Source organism: Lissotriton vulgaris, chromosome 4_1 (assembly GCF_964263255.1).
Source record: "Lissotriton vulgaris chromosome 4_1, aLisVul1.2, whole genome shotgun sequence".
NCBI lineage: Eukaryota > Metazoa > Chordata > Amphibia > Caudata > Salamandridae > Lissotriton > Lissotriton vulgaris.
In genome coordinates this window covers 76,690,257-76,714,920 of record NC_141691.1, presented here as the reverse complement: position 1 = coordinate 76,714,920, position 24,664 = coordinate 76,690,257, and positions in this window count along the sequence as shown.

Genomic DNA, 24,664 nt, shown 5'->3' with positions numbered 1-24,664 from the left:
GGTCATGACTGGAGAACTATAGGTTTTCACTAAGAGACTGAGAGTGGGTGACTTCCTTTGGGGGTCATTCACTGCTGACACCTTAGGTTAGGTTGAGACTTGGTTAAGTAGGGATACCATCTAGAGCAGGGTAGGGACAGCCTAACTTGTGTTTTTTCCCTCCAACTTAAATGACGGAGAGATCGCAGTATGTGTCAATGCTGATAGCTTTATTATTCTTAGAACTCGTGCTTGTAGTTTCTGTGGCTCGTCTGAGGGCTTTCAGAGAGCACATGTATGTAGTTGGGCCTGTGTATTTTGTGAATCTCATCTTGAGATGCCTGTACCTACAACTTATCTTAACCTTATAATAAACCTTTGAAAGCTAGAAGTTGTTTGTGATCTTTTGGAGCAGAGTCCTTTATTGGGTGAACTAACTTGGTAAGAGATGCACTTTCTTCCCTCAATGACAGGCAATAAAGGTTCAGTCGACCAGATCGGGGTTTTAGATCAATAGTGATAAGGTATTGATCAAAATCTCGCCCTTCCAGTTGGTAGCTATAGAGGATGGTTGCCTTCTTGAGGAAGGTGATCTAGGCCAGGTTAGATTACCCCAAGGCCCCTAGAGATCGATGATCGGAAGAACCGCCCGCCGACGAAGGTCCGGATGACGTGAGACGGAAAAGCAGCAGTATCGGTCGAGAGTGAGTATAAAGGGTCATGCGTGCTAGATTGCGGTGTTTTTGTGTTGTATCTATGTTGTAATGTCTGGCGGAGTTGAATGCCTGTAGAGAGACTGTGAGACAGGTTGTGAGCGCGCACAACCGGTGGAAATCTTAAGTTCAAGGAGAGCTTAAGTGGTTCGGGTGTGCCGGACACCCAGAGTAATTGTCAACTAGTGTGAAGGGGGGTCACGAGGTACCACTGATCACCGAAGGACCGAGATAGGGGGAACGTAAGAGTGAGTGCGTGAGTAACGGACGCTGGTCGGAAGTTACTGTGTGTGTAATAAAAAAAAAAAAAAAAACCTATCAGAGAGACGATAGACATCTCGTCAGTTGTGTTGACAATTACAGACAGACTGTGGACGTACAGTCGAGGGAAGTGACCGCTTGGTCGGAAGTAGTCATTTTCGGGGTATGAATGGGACGCATGCATGACCGCGAGGAGAGCTGAGAAAGGAGGGGTGCTGCTGCGAAGCGGAGACTAGTGACGTCAGAGAGTGCCGCGCTGGGATTGGCCGGCCGGTGAAAGACCGCGCTGCGATAGGCCAGCTAGCACAGCCGCGCTAGGATTGGTGGATTGTCATCAGGAAGTAAACAGAATATTCAAGCTGGAAATTGTGCGCATAATTATGAAGTGTTTTAAATGGTTAAGAGCGCTGTTTAAAAGAGAGAGGCGGGGATCGTATGAAGGGGAAGAAGCCCCGCCGGAGGGTACGCCGGCTCGTTATATGGGGACACATGTTGGGCTACATACGATTCTGTGGATCTCAGAGTGGAGTAAGATTACAGACGGAAATGAGGAACTGACGTTCCCGAGGTACGGGACGTTCAGATTAGAGGTGTTACACAGATTAAAAGCAATTATGACCGCAACGAGACCCTTGCCTAGACCGACCCAGTTTGAAGCCCTTAATGCATGGATTAGGGCAGCGCACGAAAAGAACATGAACAGACGACAAGAAAGGGTGAAACGTTCGGTAAGGGCAGTACAGGATGCCAAGTGGGATGCGGATGCTAAAAGATGGAGGGTGCATAACATGGAAGTAAATAAATTGTATCCAGTGTTAGAGATGCCCGGGAACAAAAGCCCCCTAGAAGAAGATGACGAGAGCGAGACAGAGGACAGCCTGATAAACAGATTATTGACAGACAGGCCACCCCCGTATAACAGAGTAGGGGGAGATGTCGAGAATAGAGAGAAAGGGGGGGGCAATGCAGGAGAGCATGGGCCGCTTCCCAGTCCCGATTGGGATCCCACTGCAAAGAAAGAACTGTCCCAGCCTAGCCAGGTGCAGCAGGTAGTCGGGAGGTTTGTGGTGCAAAGGGCGCCAGAGACGGAGTGTGCCACATCCTACGCATTACCCGATGCACTACAGGTACCTGTTACCATAGGTCCTATAGTATCGATATATGACCCAGAGAGGGCTAGAGGGGAGGAACGGGTACGGAGGGACAGAGAAAGAGCAGAGATGGCAAGGAAGAATGATACGATCAACTCCCCAAGTCAGTTGCCGATACCAAGAGAGTGGAGCACCCCAGTACACACAGCAGGAGATCCGGGGGGCCATGGATGGCCAGAGGATATGAGGGGATCAGGACGGAAATCCTTTCAGGAGTTAAACGAGTACATGAAGAAGTGGGATGAGGCAGTTGAGGCTCACAAGAGCATCATAGCTGCGGAAGCTGAAAGGGAAAGTCAGGACAGCAGAGCCCGGACTCACTGCGGGGCTGAAGAGAGTAGCCCGGAGTGGGACGGAAGGGAAAAGGATAGGAGGGGAGTCACCCATTGGGCCCGGAGTGGAGGTAGATCAGACCTGGAAAACAGGGGCCCAGGAAGCGGGGGGGTGTCTCGCCCAACACGTAGTGATGAAGACAGGAGGGCTCGGGAGTACAGAGACAGCTTTAAGTGTATCCACTGTGTGCCCGGCAAAAGAGAACAGAATGAGAGTTGTGAGAGGTCGCACCACAGTCCCTGTGATGACGGACATGAGCGCAGTCCAGGGAATATGGGGAACCAGGAAGGATCGTATCGGATACTGAGTGATACTAGGCCGAGAGAGAGTGGAGACCGAAGGGAGAATAGCAGAGAGTCCTACTGTGAAAAGAGAGGAGAGAATGGACAAAGTAAGATAGGGGGTAACAGGCCCGTGTTCCATCACCTTCCAAGATCGGATGGCCGAGCATGGGACCTGGAGAGATGGGAGCAAGAGAGAACACTCCCCAACTCTCCCGAACCCAAACGTAGGGCCCGGAGTTGGGATGGGAGAGAAACCTGTGAACCTCCCTCGAAGGAGTTATTGCGAGCAGAGATAAAAGCCAAAAGACTCGATGTCTCCAGCTTAAGGTCAGATCTGGATGACATGGTAGACGGTACCCTGCCCTTAGAAAGAATGGACATGTATGAGCAGGATGTAATTCTGTTCATGGCAAAGGACGTAACTCGAAAGGCGAGGGCAATCCATGAGAAATTGGTAGAACTAGCAGGCAAATATATGGTGGACCTGTCAAGAACCAAAGCATTACAGGGCAACCACAGGCTACATTACTCAGACCGAGACCTAGATGAGAGGAGAACCATCGGATTGAAAACACATATAAGGGAGCTGATCACTGGAATAAGGACATGGAGGGCACTGGATAAGTGGGAAGAGAGGTGGTCCAAGAAAGGGACCGTTAGGAGAAGCACACTTGGTATGACACCAGGAGGACAGCAGGGAGTAGAGACATACCCTTTGAGGGAAGTCGCAAATGGGACCTATGTCCACGTCCCTTGGAGTAGGGGAGATTTAGCTGCTTTTACCACCTCCTTCCCCAAACTGCGGGAAAACCCAGTGGAGTGGTACAAGCAAGTTGAGAGATTCGTAAAAATCTCAAAGGTCCTATGGATAGATTTGAACACGCTGTTTGACATTGTAGTGCCAGGAGATTTGTGGACCGCATGCAAGGTTAGCGCTGAGTGGCCCACCACAGAGCCCGAGAGAGATGCTAAGACCAATGGGCCGTCCGAGAGTGTGATGGCAAAATTCGAGAGAGTAATGACCTGGCTGAAAGATAAAGTGCCAATGCAAGACATAGATTGGGTCAAAATTGACCGAACAAGACAGGAACCCAAAGAGACGGTTCACGAATACTATGAGAGGTTGCTGAAGGCGTTTAAACAGTATAGCGGTCTGGATGTAATGGATCCAAAGGACATAGGGCAATTTGTGTCCAAGTTCGTCTTGGGCCTGAGACCGGATATTAGTTTAATGATACAGCAACACTTGATTTGTTGGCAAAATAAACCCCTAGACGAAATATTGAGGTATGCCAGGTACTGCTGTGATGAGATAGACTCCAAGGCAAAGAAACTAAAGGAGAAACTGATGGTGGTACAGATGCAGGCAGCAGGGAAGGGGGGACAGCAGCAACAGCAACCAGGAACAGGTACTGGAGGAAAGAAACAGTACAGTCAGAACAAGGGCAATGAGGAGAACTCCACCTTTAGACCCAGGATAGATATAGCTGCCTTAAAGAAAACAACTAGGTGCCACCAGTGTAACGAGGTGGGGCATTGGAAACGCGAGTGTCCCTATAATGTTGAGATAGGAGACCAAGAGGTAGAAGAGGAAGAGACCCAGAGTGCGCCTACAAGAGGGGTAACGCAATACCAGGGAAAGGTGCTCAAAGGGGGGGGCCCACCTCCCCGAGCTCAGTTCCCGCAGCCACCCAGAGTAGGGACTATGGGTAAGACCTATAGACAGATGCCACTGTTTGTCGGGGGAGAGGAATGCTATTATGTGGACCCACTAACTGGACAGAGAGTGGAAAGGGAAGACTGCACCCTCGGGGCAGTTTTAGAAGTAGACCAAAGGGGACCCTATGTTGAGGCCGAAGTGGCAGGGTTCCCCACGACATTTCTAGTGGACACAGGAGCCACTCGATCCACGATCAGATCAGCCGCGGTTCCAGGCCTGCCCATGTCTGGAGAGACCATACAAGTGGTGGGGGTCGCTAACAGGAGAATGACCAGTCCTCTGACTGAACCCGTGCAGGTGAAAATAGGGAAGTACAGTGATGAGCACCAGTTTGTTGTTTGCGATTCTAGTCCTGTATGTCTGCTAGGAAGAGACCTTTTGTGCAAACTAAATTGCACCATATACTGCACACCACAAGGAGTGGAGGTATTGACTAATGACGACGATGCTGACTTTAAAGTCGCGAATTCCAGGATATGTGTGGAGTTGTATCCCACTCTGACAGTAGATGAGCTCCCCTGGGATCTGAGAGAGACAGTAGCTCCAGAAGTGTGGGATTTCACTGGGGAAGAGATTGGGCTGGTGAAAGGGGTGGACCCAGTGAAAATAGTAGTGAAACCGCATGCTGAGTTTCCAAGAACACCTCAATATAAATTGACTCCAGAAACGATTGCAGGCATAAAACCCGTGATCGAGTCCATGATTAAGCAGGGAATACTGAAGGAAATCGTGGGTAGTCCATGTAACTCCCCGATTATGGGTTTGCAGAAACCAAATGGGAAATTCCGGATAGTGCAGGACCTCAGAAAGATTAATAACATAGTCGTTTCGTGTTGTCCAGTGGTACCGAATCCATCAGTGATACTGTTTCAGATACCGTTCCAAGCAGAATGGTTCACTGTAATTGATCTTTGCCAGGCTTTCTTTTCGATCCCTTTGGACGAAGAGAGCCATTTTCTTTTCGCATTTAAGCTGGAAGGTCGCGTCCTAACATGGTGTCGTATTCCTCAGGGGTATACAGAGAGCCCATCGATCTTCAACCAGCTTCTAAAGAAAAATCTTGAAAGTCTAGTGCTGCCCCAGAGGTCAGTTCTGGTCCAGTACATAGACGACCTCCTTGTGGCGTCAGAAACAGAGGAAGCTTGCAGGGAAGACTCTATTGCTTTGTTAAATCACCTAGCTGAGAATGGGCACAAGGTGTCCCCGGGAAAATTGCAGTACTGCCTGACAGAGGTGCAGTACTTGGGACACAGAATTGAGAAAGGTAAACGAAAAGTGTCACCAGACCGGATAGAGGCCATCATGAAGATGAATGCGCCTAAAACACAGAGAGAAGTCAGGATGTTCCTAGGGATGGTGGGATATTGCCGACAGTGGATTGCAAACTTTTCACTGAAAGCAAAGCCCTTGCAAAAACTGACGCACAGGGAGGTGAGTGATCCGGTACCATGGGACAAGGACTGTTTGATGGCGTTCCTACAGCTGAGAGAGGACCTATGTCGTGCCCCGGCTTTGGGAATGCCAGATTACGATAAACCATTCTTGCTTTATTGTTGTGAGAGAGAGGGTTGCGCGCTGTCTGTGTTGGTCCAAATTCATGGGAATGCCCGTAGACCAGTCGCTTACTTCTCGGCTACTTTAGATCCAGTAGCCGCAGCGTTGCCCGGATGTCTCAAATCCGTTGCCGCAACAGGTGTCAGCATTGAAAGATGTGAGAACATTGTCATGGGGCACCCGTTAGAGGTGCATGTGCCCCACTCTGTTGAATTGTTAATGACCAGGACTAAAACCCAGCATCTGACCAACAGCAGGCTCACGCGCTATGAGCAAGTTATTCTTGCTGCAGAGAACGTGACCCTCAGGAGATGCTCTGTTTTAAATCCTGCCACCTTGATGCCACTCCCAAACGATATTGAAGATGATGATGAATGTACAGACCATGACTGCCTCGATGTGACTGAACTATGCACCAAACCAAGACCCGACATCGTAGATGAGCCACTGACTGACCCAGACGAAATTTTCTTTGTTGATGGCTCATGTGTAAGGGACGAAGTTGGGCAGTTGAGAGCAGCTTACGCTGTTTGTACAATTACTGGAGTTGTGGAAGCTGGATGCCTGGAAGGAGTACACTCCGCACAGGTAGCCGAGATCATTGCCCTGACGCGTGCCTGCCTGGCAAGCAACCAAATCCGAGTCACCATATACACCGACAGCCAATATGGTTACGGGGTAGTTCATGATTACGGGCAGTTGTGGTCTCAAAGAGGTTTCATGACCTCTTCAGGCTCTCCCATTCGCAATGGAGAGTTTGTGCGCCTGTTGTTAGAGGCGTTGCAATGTCCAGCAGGTATCGCAGTTGTGAAGTGCACCGCACATACCAGAAATATGGACTTCGTGTCACAAGGCAATAGATATGCCGACGAAGTCGCGCGGTATTGTGCGGAACAGGGGTACTCTTTCACAGAGGTGGAAGTGGGTGGAATAAATGTAAGAACTGAATTAGCCATGATATTAGAAACTGTTGATACTTGGGACGAACTGAAAAACATGCAAGAAAATGCTCCTGTGTTTGAAAAAGAAATGTGGGAAAAGGCAGGATGTGTGGTGGGTGAGGCCCATTTCTGGGTCTCACCAGATGGTAGAGCAGTGCTGCCCAATGAGATGGTGAGCCCAATGGCCAGACAAATACATGGTCCCGTCCACTTAGGAAGAGACGCTATGCTGAGAGTGTTTAGACAGACCTGGTACAACCCTAAGTTCAGAGTAGCAGCCGAAGCAGTGTGCCAGCGTTGTGTGACTTGTCAGCAGTTGAATGTAGGAAAAAAGACACCAGTTGCACTGAGCCACATTGGGAGGTCAGGAGGTCCATTCAATCGAATGCAGATAGATTTTATTGAAATGCCAAGGTGCCACCGCCTCCGCTATGTCTTGGTGGTTGTTTGCGTATTCTCCAGGTGGGTTGAGGCATACCCTACACGTAGGTGCGACACCCTCACAGTAGCCAAGTTACTGCTTAGGGAGCTTATTCCGCGATTCGGGGTGCCGGCCTCTTTGGAATCAGATAGGGGAACGCATTTCAACAGCTCACTTGTGAAAATGATTTGTGCGGCTTTGAACATAGATCAGAAATTGCATTGCAGTTATCGACCAGAGGCCTCAGGACTTGTGGAACAGATAAATGGCACCATTAAGGCCAGAATTGCGAAAGTGTGTTCATCAACATCCTTGAGTTGGCCTGACGCCTTGCCATTGGTTCTTATGAGCCTCCGTAGTACCCCAGATAGGAGAACGGGGTTGTCTCCCCATGAGGTGTTGATGGGGAGAGCAATGAGGTTGCCTTCTGTCCCAACTGCTGCGCTGATTAACATCACAGATGATATGATCCTGGACTATTGTAAGGGGCTGTCTGACGCCATTCATTCTGTGTCCCTTCAGGTGCAGGCTGCCGAGGTTCCATCGTGCCAGGGCCCGTGTCATGACCTGTTTCCTGGAGACTGGGTCCTGGTGAAAAAACACGTGAGAAGAAGCTGCCTGGATGTTCGTTGGCGTGGGCCCTTCCAGATCATCCTGATCACGAACACGGCGGTGAAAGTGGGAGGCCTGCCCAACTGGATCCACGCGTCGCATACGCGGAGGGTTCCAGCACCTCTGGAAGAAACAGCTCCTCTCTCGGATAGACGTCCAGCTGCGGACCGAGAAGCCATAGAGAGGGCCAGCCAAGCTGTAGAGGTGCCAGCGGAAGCAGGGAACGAGTCTGACCAAGCTGAGGACGGTCAGTACAACAGCGAAACAGACGACGCTACGGAAGGAGAAAGTAGCTGGGAGTACGAGTCAGACACTGACAGGTCTGACAGAGAGCGTGAACCGGCAAGAAGGAGAAGGAGTCGAAGGGTACGTGGAGAAGCTGATTGGCCACAAAGAAGAAGCTCTAGTCTGAGGTCAACTCCAGAGAGAACCCTTCCTCCGATATCAGAGGACTCAGACCCGGAAGAAGGTGCTCAGGGAGCTGAAGCACCGGACTTGAGGAGGTCAAGAAGAGTGCGTGTGCCTAGCAGAAGATATTCCACCCCTGAGTGGACATATCTGGCGACAAATGTCTTCGAAACCGGAGACAGGGAGGATCCGAGCGGTGGTGGTGTCCAGTTCTGAGCCCATCGTCACAGTGGAAATACGACTGTTAGTACCCGGTGTCGAACAAGAAGGGTCACTAACTTTTATGCTCCCCAGACCTCCCCGTCTCAGCAAGTTAAAGCACATGTTTCTCACAGAATTGCAATTCCCCGATTTTGGTACAAAGATAACAGCCCAAGAAGAGCACAATCTTCGTATGGAAATATTGAACTTTGCTGTCGAAGCTGCAGGCAATCGCCTGATAGTAGATGCTTAAAGGACTTTGTAAATAAGCGAGAAGGAAAGAAGATTACCTAGCGCCCAGGAAGCAGAGAATCGTAGGGACATTCCCTTGAGTTGATGGAGAAGGGCTAGGGTTGTCTGTATTGAACTATAAAGAACTTTTGCGAAGAAGGTTGTCAGCTTCCAGTTGTGTGGTTCTAAAGACAAAAGGAGTAAAAGAGACTGTAAAGGAACGAAAAGAAAAGAACTTTGTGCTGAGTTACGAGAGAGCCACACTGTCTGACGAAATGGAGGCCGGCACCCAGAACCGCAGAGCGAAATGTATAATAGGTACACTAATAGTAGGAGTGATAATATTAATAGCTTTAGTGGTAACTGTCTCTTATGTAGAGGGACGTGAGGAGGAGGCAAAGGTAACTGATGTGAAATCTGTAGAGGCGCTTACACCCACCGTTGCTGGTGAGAAAGGGGAAAATACACAAGAAAAAGCGTTATTAGCTGCAGAAGCCCGCAGGTTACATGTAGATGAGTCCCAAGGTGACTTTAGGTCAAATGCTTATGCTAAACTTTTATATGAATACGTGGATGCCATGGAGGTTAAGGACTGCTATGTTTGCATGCAGTTGCCGGCGTCTGTAGATGAAGGCATTCGATATCATCACCTCCCGCTGACATATGGCATTACATGTAGCTTGTTGCTTAGTATATTTTATGGGAGAGATAGTTTTGAATACTATTTCTCCAATTACGATGCAGTATTACCAGAAGTCCCAAATTATAAACAAATGAACAAATGGGACTACTGGAAGAGTGAAGACAGGTTGGCAAAGTTTTTCATTCCTTGGATTACCTTAGATACTTCACATGCCCGTAGAAATAACCTGACATGCAAGGTGTCGGAAGTCGAGAAGAAGTTCATAGGGCAGGTGGATGATCGAAATAGGAGACAAAAGATTTTGAAAAAGTCAGGACAATGGAAGACAGATTGGACCGAGGAAGAGAAGGCACACAAGAGAAAGGGTAGTAGTGGTCCAATAGCTTTAGATAGAACGCAGAGAGGAAAGTTATGTCTTCATAGAGCCAAAACGTATTATGAAAATGTATACGTGGGAGAAGTTAGCTGTGAACATGCTTTCAATCTAGAGTACTATACCAAGGACTTCCTTAAGGGAATGCAAGTGATTCCAAATGTGTATTTTGTATGTGGAAGAAATGCCTACGTGAGACTACCTGACAACTGGTATGGATCATGTTACTTGGCCATTATCTTCCCTAAAATATATCATGCCCAAGACTTAGAGATCATCGAGGGCAAGACATCATCGAGGGGAAGGAGAGATGTAGGAGATGCAGAAATGGTCGGAGATGTCTTTGGAGCTGTGTTCCCGCTTTTGGGACTAATCCTTAATGATGTTAAAATTAGACGACTGGCAACAGTCGTAGACAGGTTGTCTGCCAGCACTGCTCAGTCCTTAATGCTGGTAGAAGGAGAGATGCAATCGATAAGGGCTATGGTTCTCCAGAACCGTCTTGCATTAGACGTCCTATTAGCAAAAGAGGGCGGAGTCTGTAAGGCTTTGAAGGTCCAAGAATGTTGCACTTACATTCCAGACAATTCAAAGCCCCTTGAGAAAGTTATTAGGAACATAACTAATATTCACAAGGAGATCGAAGACCTAAGTAGAGAAAATGTCTGGGAAAAGGTGGGCCATGGAATGAGTGAAGCTGGAAGTTGGCTCACCACCTTAGGCAAAAGCTTTGTGTGGTCTATCCTAAAACCTATCATCATAATATTGATCTGTGGGATCGTGTTGTGGGGATTGGTGAGGGTATTCAAATGGTACAGAGCTAGAAGGTCAGAGAGGGCCCGGAGAGAACAGCTGCAGAGATTGGCTGCCATACAAGACAGTCAGTACAGGAGTCTGAGGGCTCTGGAAACGCAGAAACGAGTTATGCTAGCAATCACTGCAGTTTAAATGTTAATGATGACCCCGAGAGGTCATCAAAGGGGGGAACTGAGAGAGCGCAAACTGACCTAAATGTATGAGTGCACCACACTTACACGTAGTAAGCACAAGTCATGAAGAGAAATGCCATGAGTGCTGATAGTATCCACATCTATATTCTAAAATGTGTAGTTAATATAGAGATTTAAGTAGAAGTGGAACTAATGAAAAAATGTGTGAACTATATGACTTTAGGAGACGTGATTATTCCTGAATCCATGTTGTGTAGCTGCTAAAATTGTAAGATGGCATACGGTTAAACGTAGAACTAGGTAGGCTTCAGGGCCAGAGCTAGAAGGGAGGGGGAAGGTGGTTCAATTTCACAACATGGATTGCACTAATGTTTTAGTAATAACGAATAGGCCATGATTTATAGATGTGTTTACCGAATAAATAGAATAAGAGTACTAACATGCTAATAATTAAAGAAGAAGTTGAATGCTATAATCATTATGAGAAATGTTGTAGGGCTGGAATGTTTTAACGTTGATTTACACATACTAGTCTGGGCCGGGGAATGTTGCAGACCTTTGTTGGAAGTCTATGAGAATTGGGATCTTGGCTGCAGATGTCTGTTTGCAAGAGAAAAGGGGGTATCCAATTATAAGTAATATGAATAGAGGTTTGTTCGGGAGACGGCCCAGACATGGAGGAGGGTTCCGGAATGTTTAAGGGGTATCAGCGGGCCGGAGAAGAGTCTGAGAAGCAAGGTCGACTCTAACCACAAGGCCTCATCATGGAAAAAGCCAGAAGCTACACCACGTGAGGGGCGTCACACGAGGGGCGTCCCAAATGATGTTGTGTTCTTTGTATTAGGGACAGCACCCCTGGGTGGAGTTAGAGCAGAAGCCTGAAGACCCCTTAGAGAGTGGATGGGTAGGCAGAGAGGGGTCATGACTGGAGAACTATAGGTTTTCACTAAGAGACTGAGAGTGGGTGACTTCCTTTGGGGGTCATTCACTGCTGACACCTTAGGTTAGGTTGAGACTTGGTTAAGTAGGGATACCATCTAGAGCAGGGTAGGGACAGCCTAACTTGTGTTTTTTCCCTCCAACTTAAATGACGGAGAGATCGCAGTATGTGTCAATGCTGATAGTTTTATTATTCTTAGAACTCGTGCTTGTAGTTTCTGTGGCTCGTCTGAGGGCTTTCAGAGAGCACATGTATGTAGTTGGGCCTGTGTATTTTGTGAATCTCATCTTGAGATGCCTGTACCTACAACTTATCTTAACCTTATAATAAACCTTTGAAAGCTAGAAGTTGTTTGTGATCTTTTGGAGCAGAGTCCTTTATTGGGTGAACTAACTTGGTAAGAGATGCACTTTCTTCCCTCAATGACAGGCAATAAAGGTTCAGTCGACCAGATCGGGGTTTTAGATCAATAGTGATAAGGTATTGATCAAAATCTCGCCCTTCCAACCTGTTCGCCCGCCCGTTTATGTTGCGGGAAAGGCGGGGGTTAATCGCGCAACCCCCCTAAGGCCAAGCACAGTGCCCGATTCGGGGTAAAGGTCCCTAACCCTCTTTTTTGCCTGCCGACTGGCTCACACTCGAGCGGCAGCAGCAGGCAAAACTCGTCCGCACTGCTCGTCACCGCCCGCACCCGCCCCGATAAATACCTTGTCCAGACGCCGGGAAATGCACGCAGGAGGCGCTTTTCCTTTTGTTTTTTAAAAAGACACCCCTTTTTCTTAGGCGAACGAATGCTCCACGCGGCTGCTGCCGCCTTTGAGGGACGATCACCGAGCGGATCCGGACACCGCCCTTGCACCGCGCCTGCTCCTAAGCTGTCCTAGAAGATAAAACAGAAAAATTTAGAGAAAACAAGAAGCCCCGAGCGCGGGGCACCACCGGTGTGGGGGAGCGTCCAGGCAACAAGGAGTCCCCTGGGCGCTCCCCGCTTCTTTATCCTTGAGGGGCCGGGGGAGGGGGGGGGGGCGGCACACCCCCCCTCCCAGCCCCTCCTGCAGCCCGCCCTCCTGACCCGGATGTCGCTTAATGCCATCCGGGATTAGGGAGGGCGCCGACCAATCGGTGGTAGGGCGCGCCCCAGAGGACACGCCCCACCACCGAGAGGTATCGAAGGAGAGGAGTGGTCGCCGCACCGCCATGCGGGTGGGGGGGCCAAGAGCCCCCCTTTTCATTATGTCCAGTGGCGTAGGAAGGGGGGTGCGGTGGGTGCCGGCCGCCCAGGGTGTCATCACTGCGGGGGGAACAAAATGGCACTGAGAGGGGTGAAAAAATGGCAAAACTATGTGTAACTATATTTTTTCCCCTTATTTTAATAATTTCAACGTGGGAGGGAGGGGTGACACCGGGTACCACCTGACCTTGCTACGCCACTAATTCTAACCGCTCCCTATTTTAGCAGATAATCCCACTAAGGTACAGAGTGTGAACAAGTGATTGAAAGTGAAGTCGAGATTAGTGCTTGTGATACCTGGTCCCAGCCAGCAGCACGGCTCCCAGGTCACGTGCCCTGTCTCTATGGGTTTGTTTGGTGCTGTGCTAGGTGCGTACAGGCCTACAGACTCAGCCAGGGCTTGCTAAATTTCCACATTAGTAGTTTGATGAATAGACCTCTCCTCTAAAGTTCCTTCCTGAGCACTGGACCCCTGCTTACCCCGCAGCCTCTGGCACCTATTCCCGCTCGCCTGTCATCGCTGCCTCTAAATGGGCCGGAGCTGATGAAAGGCGGAGTGCTTCCGGAGGAGATTAGGTATGCATCTAGCCGGTACCGGGTCACGCGCCAGTGCCACGACCCGCCAGACCGACAGGGCATTCCATGTCCCAGTGGATCAACTCGGGGCCCGTGATGGTTCCTGACTCTCCCGCTCTAATGGCTTCCAAGATGGCAAAGCACTCTGCTTCCGGGTCACTGCGCACCTCGAAGAGTCTACAGTGTAAAGCGTTAAATGGGGCGCGATATCTTTCCGGGCCCAGGGGCCACATTTGGGAACTTGTTGCCTCTGACATTAAACTGCAGGTTAGCTCCTTAAATTCAAGAACTTCTGCAGGCCTGGCTGTTTAAATCCACGCTGTATCCCTCTAGCCTCTGGAATTGTGCACTTTTGTGGCTGCAGCGTTTTCGGCATATTTATGGATTTGCAATATAATCCATCATCTGCTGCATGGTCTGCAGATTAAAAAAAAATAGTTTCAAGTCAATCAGATCAAGGGTTACTAAAAATACATATTGACAGTAGCGACTAGTCTCGCGGCAGAGTGACCGACTGGGGGGGGGGCATTGGGTGGGGGGAAGGAGGGCAGATAATAACAAAAAAAAAGAAAGAAAATAACTTACCTGCTCTTTGCGGATCGCAGCTCTTCTCCTTCCTGCTGTGTACGTGCTGAGGCTCACAGACTCCCCCTGGCCAATCCCAGCGATTCTCTCATCCTGACCAGCATGACAGAAGGGATGGGATTGCCTGATCTCGCTTGTTTTCTGCTCTAAATGGGACAGGGAGCCTACTCTTGCTGTTTTCTCTACCTGGAAATGCAGCTCGGGTTGGGGAGATGTCAATGGCGCATGACGGTTTGGCAGACTTAAGAAGGCCGGCCAAACCGTCATGCGCACTGATTGAAGTGCTGTCCACCTCCACCCTTCTGTGCCTGTCACGGCATGGCCCGCGCCCAAAGACTTGGCTCTGTCCTGAGGAAAAATTAAATGATAATCATACTATTTTGTCATCATTCTATTTTTCCTTTCCCTCGGCTGGCCAGCAGGGGGCGTGGCAGTCCCCTGCTATAGCGAAGGAGCTACCGCTGCATAGTGACAGACTTCGTTGGCAGCGCAGTTCCAACAGAAGGCGGCGCTGAATGATCACTATGATCCGTAAGTCAAAGACTCCACATTGAATTTTTACAGCACAATAGGCATGTGAAAAGTTGTTTTTTGTTTTGCAAGCACATTTTTTGCATTTCCTCTCTTTGCTATGGTTGAAAAGTTTTGCTTTTTGGGTTGCAGGCTACCAGACAGCACAGCGGTCTGGTTTGCTAAACACATTTTGGGGACATTCAGAAGGTTGACCGAGGAATGCATTCCACCCGCTGATTACTATTGGGTTTGAGGTTTATAACTCACATTTTCTGGCTTTCTATTTGCGGGCTTTATTTGCTTTAGGCTGTCCAGCTCGAGTTTGTCCATCCTGTTGACCAAAGCTTGTTTACTGCAGTCTTCCACGAATCCGCTTTCTGTAAATAGGCCTTTAAATCTTGTCACACTTGCTGGCCATTCAAAGATGGAGGTCAAAGGTCAGGCTGTGTCTTCCAGGGAGCCTGGTGTTTATTTTCTTTCTCTGACTTCAAAGTGGGAGGATTTATGTGACAATCAATCTGGTTACTGGGGACTGCTTTAGGAAGCTGTACAATGTTCCTTTTTTTCCTGCACACAACAAAATGTTTTTATTTCATGTTTTTTATTGTTTTCATATACAATGAACAAAAGGTTTGTGAGCACCACATCAATACATTAGCAGATCATTATCCAAACAGTACAGTTTTGGTAAGTTCTACTCCCCTGCCCCTCCTCGTTCATGATAGATTCACCTTTCTACATGAGGTCTAATTACAGAGTCTCATCCTACACTAAACCCAATGTATGCAACCCCGTCGATCGTCCCTCCTTCCCAATCTCGTGTGTTACTTTTGGCATACTAACTGATATTGGCTCGTCTTTTCCTCTATGTCTTCTGTGTTCCAGTCCCCCAGATCTTCTCATGTTTCTTCTCGAAGGCCCTGTTCTATTGGACCTCTTTTTTCAATAATTTTTCAATCTGTCATACCTTCTTCCCATTTCCGGAACAATAGCAATGTGTCACATCCCCACTTCTGTGCAATGTCCCTTTTTGCCACCAAAAATCCCATGTTCACCAAGATCTTCTGGTATCTCGTGAGGTCCGAGGGTTCGCATAAACACAACAAAATGTAAATATCTGCAAGTGATGAAGTGTGCTGACGATCAAATCAATACATTGGGAATGGTCATTTCAATGTAATATGTGTTGTCTGCAATGGCAGAGCAATACCACACCATGCATACTCATGCTACCCCACTCCACTCTACTCTGCACCACTCCACGCCACTGCACTCTGCTCTGCACTACTCCACACTATGCCACTCCAAACAACGTTATTGCACTCATCTGCACCACTCTACTCTACCCCTCTCAACTTTACGCCACTCTACTGTACTCTGTTCCAATGCACTCTACTCCCCAATACCCGACTACGCAGCACTGTACTCTACACCACTCCATGTAACTCTGCTCTATGCCTTCCAGTGGCGTCACTAGGGTTGGTGTCACCCAGTGCGGGTAACTCATGGTGTCACCCCCAACTCGTCCATGATCGGATTACAAGTTATAATTTTCACTTAATTCATAAAATACATTTAGAATGCCCCTTTATTTTGGCTTACATCATGCACGGACCAGCCCATAATGAGATATTTGCAAAGCTCTCATAATGCATATGTATTATGACACACAACATGCAAGAAAAGAACACCACTGAGCAATCAACAGAGTTCACGTTATGCCCATCAGGATCTGTCGTACACACTGCATAGTTTAGTACTTACACAGCAACATTATTCACAAGGTGCTGGGTGTTTCAGATTCCAATGCACGCACGTTTGCAGGGTTATCGTATTGCACCTCAACGCAGATACACCATGCCCTAATATCCCACCCCTGTGACATCAAGAGAGCTCTAAAAAAAAGTCACAACTGGGATACTGAGGTGGTTCTCGCAATGAAACTCTATCCTGATTCGCATCATGAATGAGCATGCCGGAAGTGGGGCGCTACACACACCGCTCTGACACATGCATTTTCACATATGCATCTTTACGTTGTTAGTTATCTAAAGAGTTCTTCTTACACAGTCACTCATAGCTTGCAGTATGGAGGATGCCTGCTTTCTACGGACACATCTGCAGAGCCCTCATTCGTGGTGCACTTTCCTCTCGCTGCTCTGAGAGTGACATGGGTCTTAAAGTGCCTCAGTCCGGTTCGCAGCTCGCCTCTGTGAGGCTGCGCTGTGTGCTGCACTCTGTGCGCTGAGGCATTAACATTACCTACCAATTAACACCAATGTTGTAGCCTAATTAGACAATAATCTTGGCTGGCGGCCGGGTAAGGTTCGACAGACATTTATATTATTTTGCATTCCGGCCAAATGCAAAATAATATTACTGTCTGTCGAACCTTACCCGGCCGCCAGCCAAGATTATTGTCGACACGGACCACGGGGTGTCACCCCATGTGATGGTGTCACCCGGTGCGGTCCGCACCCCCCGCACCCCACTAGTGACGCCACTGATGCCTTCCTGCTCTACAACACTGCACTCTATGCCAGTGCACTCAACTCTGTACCACTCCACTGTACACCAGTGCACTCTATGCCAGTCCCCTCTGCACCCCTGCGCTCTACTCTGAAACAATCTACTCTATCCCACTCTACTCTGCACTACTCTAAGCCACTGCCCTCTATGCACTCCACCACTTTATTCAAAACCAATGCACTCTACACCAATCAACTCTGTACTACTTCACACTACACCACTATATTCTATGCTCCTGCACTCAACGCTATTGTACTCTACGTCACTGCTCTCTATGCCACTCTACTCTGAACGACTGCACTCTACGCCAATATACTCCAAGCTGCTCCATAATATACCACTGCACTCTACAACAGTATTCTCTGCAACATTGTACTCTCTGTCACTCTACTTTATGCCACTGTACCCTATACCACTGCACCTTCTGCCACTAAACTCTACACCACTCTGCTCTTCCTCGCTCCACTCTACGCCACTGCTCTCTACGCCAATCCATTCTAAACCACTCTAATCTACTCTGTACCTCAGCTCTCTGCAACACTCTATTCTATACGGTGAACAGTCAAAATATCGAGTTCAAAATATCGATTGGACATAATATCGAGTTTTAAATATAGATTGGACAAAATATCGAATGGACATAATATAGATATCAAAAATAAGTAATGTAATATCGAATGTTAAAAAGATAGAAAGTTAAAATATCGAAGTATATAATATAAATTGTTAAAAATATAGATTTTTTAATAATATCTACTTTTTTATAGTGTTTTTTATGTTATAATATGTGTGAAAAGTGTGTATTTATGTTATAATTAATTTTTATTAATGAATTTTGTATAGTTCTTTTTTGCGTAATTTAATTCTGTAGCGGGTTGTGGGTTTATAGGGGAATAGGGTGGGAAGTAATTTAATTATAATTAATTAAATAAGTAAATTTATTTATTGGTATTTTTTTAATGAATTGTTAATTAATTTATATTTGGTAAATAATTAAATTTTAATTGGTAATTAATTTTAATTAATTGATTAATTGCTAATTATGTTAATTTTACTAATATTTTTTGTGTAGCGGGTTGTGGGTTTAGAGGGGAATCGGGTGGGAAGTAATTTAATTATAATTCATTAAATATGTAAATGTATTTATTGGTATTAATTTATAATTAATAGTTAATTAATTTATATTTGGTAATTAATTATATTTTAATTGGTAATTAATTTTAATTAATTGATTAATTGCTAATTATGTTAATTTTACTAATTTATTTTCTGAAGCGGGTTGTTGGTTTATAGGGGAATGGGGTGGGAAGTCATTTTTTTATAATAAATTAAATATTTAAATTAATTTAATAGTATTTAATTCTAATTGATTGTTAATTAATTTTTAATTATTAAATAATTAATAGTTAATTAGTAATTAATTTGTATTAATAGGTAACTAATTGTAATAATTAATGTTAATTAGTCATTTTAATTGATTAATTATTATATTATATTAAATTGGTAATTACTTTTAAAAATAATTTTTTATAGATATTAATTTAAATTTTTTACAATAATATATGAAGTATTTACTTTCCCTAATGTTGCATTCTCTGGAGTGGGAATAGTAATTTTAACCCCTACGCTATCCAATGCTTTCCCTACTGTTGCACTCACTGGAGTGGGAATAGTAATTTTTACCCCTACGCTATCCAACGCTTTCCCTACTGTTGCACTCTTTGGAGTGGGAATAGTAATTTTGACCCCTCCGCTATCCAACGCCTTCCCTACTGTTGCACTCTTTGGAGTGGGAATAGTAATTTTGACCCCTACGCTATCCAACGCTTTCCCTACTGTTGGACTCTTTGGAGTGGGAATAGTAATTTTTACCTCTACGCTATCCAACGCTTTCCCTACTGTTGCACTCTTTGGAGTGGGAATAGTAATTTTTACCCTACGCTATCCAACGCTTTCCATACTGTTGCACTCACTGGAGTGGGTGTTGTGGTTCAAGGGGGCTTGGTGCCTTCTGTCTAGTTCCCCGTTTATATGTGCCGAGTACATATGCAAATTTTTGGACGCTCCCTGAGGGCTCGCTTTAAAAGGGGGCTGCCAACAGGAAACAGGTGCTTGGTTTCTTTTTTGGTCCCTTGCCGTGCGATACCTGTTCCTGTGGTTCTACCTTGTTCCCTTTCCTTCGAGCTCTGTTCTAGCGGTCTTTTCCAGTGCTGGGTTTTTATTCCCTTTTTCCCTTTTTCCCCTGTTTTCCTATTTCCCTTGGGCTTTACTGAACCCTTTGTGGGGACCTGTTTTTGATCTTCGGAGACGTTCTGGGATACGCGGCTGCGTTTCCTTTGAGTATTGACGTCCCGTTATTATCCCTTTTTGCATCCAAACCATCTTGTTGTTTGTTGTGCTTGGGTGGTTTCACGAAGGAGCTGAATAACGGCCGTTTTTGCGCTACCTTCGTGTTCTTTTTTTTGCTTCCAGGGTTTTTTTTGGCTGTCTTTCGTATTCCCTTGATACCTTTTTTCCCCTGTTCCTTTCTGTCTTAAGAATTGTGAATTCCACCCCCTTTGACATTCTCGGTGTTTCCCGAGGGGGCGTGGTTGGTCTGGGGTTACGCAAGAAACAACCAATACGATTGCAGTGGAAGAATTCCTGTTTCGTATCAAGTCACTCCCGTTTGTTATCTGGGGTAAGCAGGGAGGTCGGTGGTTCGTGTATGTACTTGGCACTGTTATTAGTAGTAGGGGTGTGTTTAATCTTGTCCCCTTTTTCATTTTAGCGGTCTCGTCTGTGTCAAGCTGTCTGCTGCCAAGAAGACAGAGGAGACGTGTTGTGTTCCCCAAGACCATGGGTACCCTTGTTTTGTTACCCACCTTCTCCCAGTGTCGTGTTCTCCACCATCCGTTTTTATTGCGGGTGTTGGGGGTCACGGTGTGGGTAGAGGATTGGGACGTTCTTCACTCCTGCGGTGTTGGGCCGGTCGGCATCGGAACAGAAAACCAAGCCCACGAATTAATACACCGCCCGAGTGCAGAAGGGTTGAGGAGGCAGCAGGGGGGGCTTCTTTGATGCAGGAAATAATGCAGGCTTTAGCGCACATGCAGGGTGAAGTTCAATCCCTGCGTCAGGAGAATCAGGAGTTACGGGGGACACTGAGTGAGGTGAAGGAAAGAAGTAGGAGGAGAGGCAGGGATCCCTCAGTTAAGGCTAGGCCCCCATTGATTCAACCAGCCACATTTAAGTATGAGAGGAGTGGGGGGCAGAGTGGGTCTCCTTCTCCTTTGTCCGTTACAGTGAACACTCCTGTGCCGGTGCCTCTAGCAGCTCCAGAGAGGTTTTCCGGGGATAGCAGCAGATATGCCTTATTTCTGAACCAGTGCCATTTGCACTTCATGTGTCGACCAACCGCTTTTCCTGATGACACCACTAAGGTAGCGTTTGTGATCTCATATCTCTCGGGTACTGCCGCTAGTTGGGCGGTCCCCTTAGTGGAAAACGATGACGCTGTGTTAAGTAGTTTCCCGGCCTTTAAGAACCAGATGCATAGTCTGTTTGCTAAGCATGCTTTCATGCAGGCAAGCGATGTTGAATTGTTAAAGCTACGGCAGGGTAAGCAGGATCTATTGGGTTATGTGGCTACTTTCAATCGCTTAGTAGCAGAGACACAATGGCCCATGGCAAAAAGAACCTCTTTGTTTTATCAGGGCTTGTGCGAGGACTTAAAAGATATAGTCTCTCAGGTTGTAGACCCCCCCTGCTGATTGTGTGGAGTTCGTCGATTTGGTTGTTAAACAAACCATCGAATGATTGAAAGATAAGGGGATAAGATCAGGTTTCAACCCCCAAGGACAACTGTAACCAAGAGAGAAACATCTGAGAACAGGGGCGTAAAAACAGAACCCGAACCAGTGCCTTTGGGTGGCGTGCGGGGTCCCTTATCCAAGGAGGAAAAGGAGCGAAGTCGCTTGTTGCAGTTGTGTTTGTATTGTGGAAGGGGTGGACACTTTGCTTGAGAGTGTCCAGTGAAACCGTCCCGGATCCCGGAGAATAAGGCTGTGGCTTTCGTGGGAAGGGATTGTGAGAGTCCTGTTGTCTATGAAAGACGGATTTGTAATCCATATGACATACAAGGGGCGATTCAAAGAGTCCCGCATCATTTCACGGTATCGGCTTGTTTCGCTTATTCATCTGGTGGTAGAGCTTCCTTGTCAGTATTGTTGGATTGTGGGGCCACAGGGAACTTTATGGACATTGGGTTGGCCGAGAAGTTGTTGGTTCCCTGTGTGATGAAGAAACAACCTGAACCTGTGAGGGCTATTGACGGTACGGAGCTAACTTCTGGGTCGATTGTACGACAAACCGAACCATTATTGGTGACATTCGAAAATGGGCATTCTGAGACGGTCTGTTTCTATCTGATTGCCGCACCAGCATTTGGTGTGGTACTCGGGGTGCCCTGGTTACAGGCCCATAATCCCAGAATCGATTGGACGCGGAGGTTGGTCACGCTTGATTCGGAGTATTGTCTTCTTCACTGTTATTGTGAAGCGACTAAAAGGGTGTCTCCATTGTCATGTGCAGCGAGTGGTTGCGGTCAGAACAGCGTGCCTCCTTCGTTTGTGGCCTATAAGGAGGTGTTTGATAAGGATCAGGCGTGTGTCTTGCCACCACAACGGGCTTTTGATTGCCGTATAGATTTGGTTCCGGGGGCCATTTCGCCCTGTAGTAGGGTTTATGCGTTGTCGGAGCCGGAGGAGAAACACCTACGGCAGTATTTGGATGAGATGTTAAAGAATGGGTTTATTCGACCTTCTTCTTCGCCTGTGTCTTCTTCCATATTTTTTATACCGAAGAAGGAGGGTGATCTTCGCGCTTGCGTGGACTACAGGGCGTTGAATAAGGTCACAATAAAGAACAAGTACCCATTACCTCTCATACCGGTGTTGTTAGATCAGCTGCGACATGCCAAGGTGTTCACAAAGCTTGATTTAAGAGGTGCTTACCATCTTGTTCGCGTCCACTAGGGCGACGAATGGAAAACGGCGTTCCGTACTAAGTTTGGTTTGTTTGAATATTGTATTATGCCTTTTGGTTTGTGTAACGCCCCTGCCGCTTTTCAGTTTTTTATAAATGAGGTTTTGCGTGAGTTTTTGGATGTCAGTGTGATTGTTTACATTGATGATATTTTGTTTTTTTCCCCGTCCTTTGTGGAACATGATGCTCATGTTTCGCAGGTTTTGTCTAAGTTGTTGGAACACCGTTTATTTGTGAAGCTGGATAAATGCTCTTTTGGTGCGACACATGTTGAGTTTTTGGGATTCTTGATTTCTGAGGATGGTATAAAGATGGATCCCCGGAAGATCGAAGCTATTGTTAACTGGCCCATACCCACATGTGTTAAAGATATACAGGTGCTACTTGGTTTCGCCAACTTCTACAGGCGATTTATCAGTCATTTCTCTGACATTGTTTCGCCTATGACTTCATTGTTGAAGAAGGGAGTTGTGTTTGAGTGGACGCCTGCAGCACAGTTGGCTCTGGAAAGATTAATCGGACTTTTTACATCTGCTCCTGTGTTGATGCATCCTGATCCTGCTCTTCTGTTTTATGTAGAGGCGGATGCGTCCCAGATAGCCGTTGGGGGCGTGTTGTCTCAGCGTGATAATGAATCTGGGTTGTTGCACCCATTACCAGTGCCTCCCTCCCCCTGGCATACGGTCAGTATGGACTTTGTGACCGATTTTCCGCTTGATTCGGGGTTTACGGCCATTTTAGTTGTAGTGGATTTATTCACTAAAATGGCTCAATTCGTTCCCTTGCCTGGGTTACCCACAACTAGAGAATTGGCTGATGTGTTTATGGCCCAAGTGATTCGACTGCATGGGGTTCCTACTGCCATAGTTTCAGATAGAGGGGCACAGTTTGTTTCACATTTTTGGACTGCCCTGTGTCGGTCATTAAGGATGGAAGTACGTTTGTCTTCAGCTTACCATCCACAAAGCGACGGGCAAATAGAACGTACCAACCAAACCATGGAGCAGTATTTGCGCTGTTTGCTAACGTCGCTGACGGGCAGTTGGGTACAAGCCCTTCCTGTGGCTGAGTTCGCATATAATAACAGCATGCACTCAGCTTTGGGCATGTCACCGTTTTATTGTTCGATGGGGTTCCATCCTAAGACAATTCCTATTCAGCCATCTGAGAGGGTACCAGCAGTGGATTCCCTCAGTAAGGGTTTGATTGAGATCTGGAAGAAAGCCCAACAGCAATTATCTGAGTCCAAGAAAGCCATGAAAGTACAGGCAGATAGGCATAGACAACCAGCTCCTCTGTATGCAGTTGGGGATAGGGTTTGGCTAGCAACGAAGAATCTGAAGTTGCCGGGACCAAGAAAATTACAGCCTCGGTTTGTAGGTCCCTTTCCTGTCCAGAAGGTTGTGAATCTAGTTGCTATTAGGTTGGATTTGCCGGCTGAGTATGGTATTCATCCTGTATTTCACACCTCTTTGTTGAAGCCATTCGTCACCACTTCTCAAGTTTTGCCACCTCCTCCTCCCGTTTTAATAGATGATAACGTGGAGTACGAGGTTAAAACTGTTTTGAATTCCAAGCGGATGAAGGGACGGCTGTATTACCTCATTGACTGGAAGGGTTACCCCCCCAGAGGACCGTTCTTGGGTTCCGGTAAGTAGGGTTCATGCTGCCCGGTTAGTTCGTCTGTTTCATCGCCTGCACCCTGGGAAGCCTAGGCCTGTAGGAAGGCTTTCGGGAGGGGGTACTGTTGGGGTTCAAGGTGGCTTGGTGCCTTCTGTCTAGTTCCCCGTTTATATGTGCCGAGTACATATGCAAATTTTTGGACGCTCCCTAGGGCTCGCTTTAAAAGGGGGCTGCCAACAGGAAACAGGTGCTTGGTTTCTTTATTGGTCCCTTGCCGTGTGATACCTGTTCCTGTGGTTCTACCTTGTTCCCCTTCCTTCGAGCTCTGTTCCAGCGGTCTTTTCCAGTGCTGGGTTTTGATTCCCTTTTTCCCAGTTTTCCTATTTCCCTTGGGCTTTACTGAACCCTTTGTGGGGGACCTGTTTTTGATCTTCGGAGACGTTCTGGGATTCGTGGCTGCGTTTCCTTTGAGTATTGACGTCCCGTTATTATCCCTTTTTGCATCCAAACCATCTTGTTGTTCGTTGTGTTTGGGTGGTTTCACGAAGGAGCTGAATAACGTCCGTTTTTGCGCTACCTTCGTGTTCTTTTTTTTGCTTCCAGGTTTTTTTTTGGGTGTCTTTCGTATTCCCTTGATACCTTTTTTCCCCTGTTCCTTTCTGTCTTAAGAATTGTGAATTCCACCCCTTTGACATTCTCGGTGTTTCCCGAGGGGGCGTGGTTGGTCTGGGGTTACGCAAGAAACAACCAATACGATTGCAGTGGAAGAATTCCTGTTTCGTATCAAGTCACTCCGGTTTGTTATCTGGGGTAAGCAGGGAGGTCGGTGGTTCGTGTATGTACTTGGCACTGTTATTAGTAGTAGGG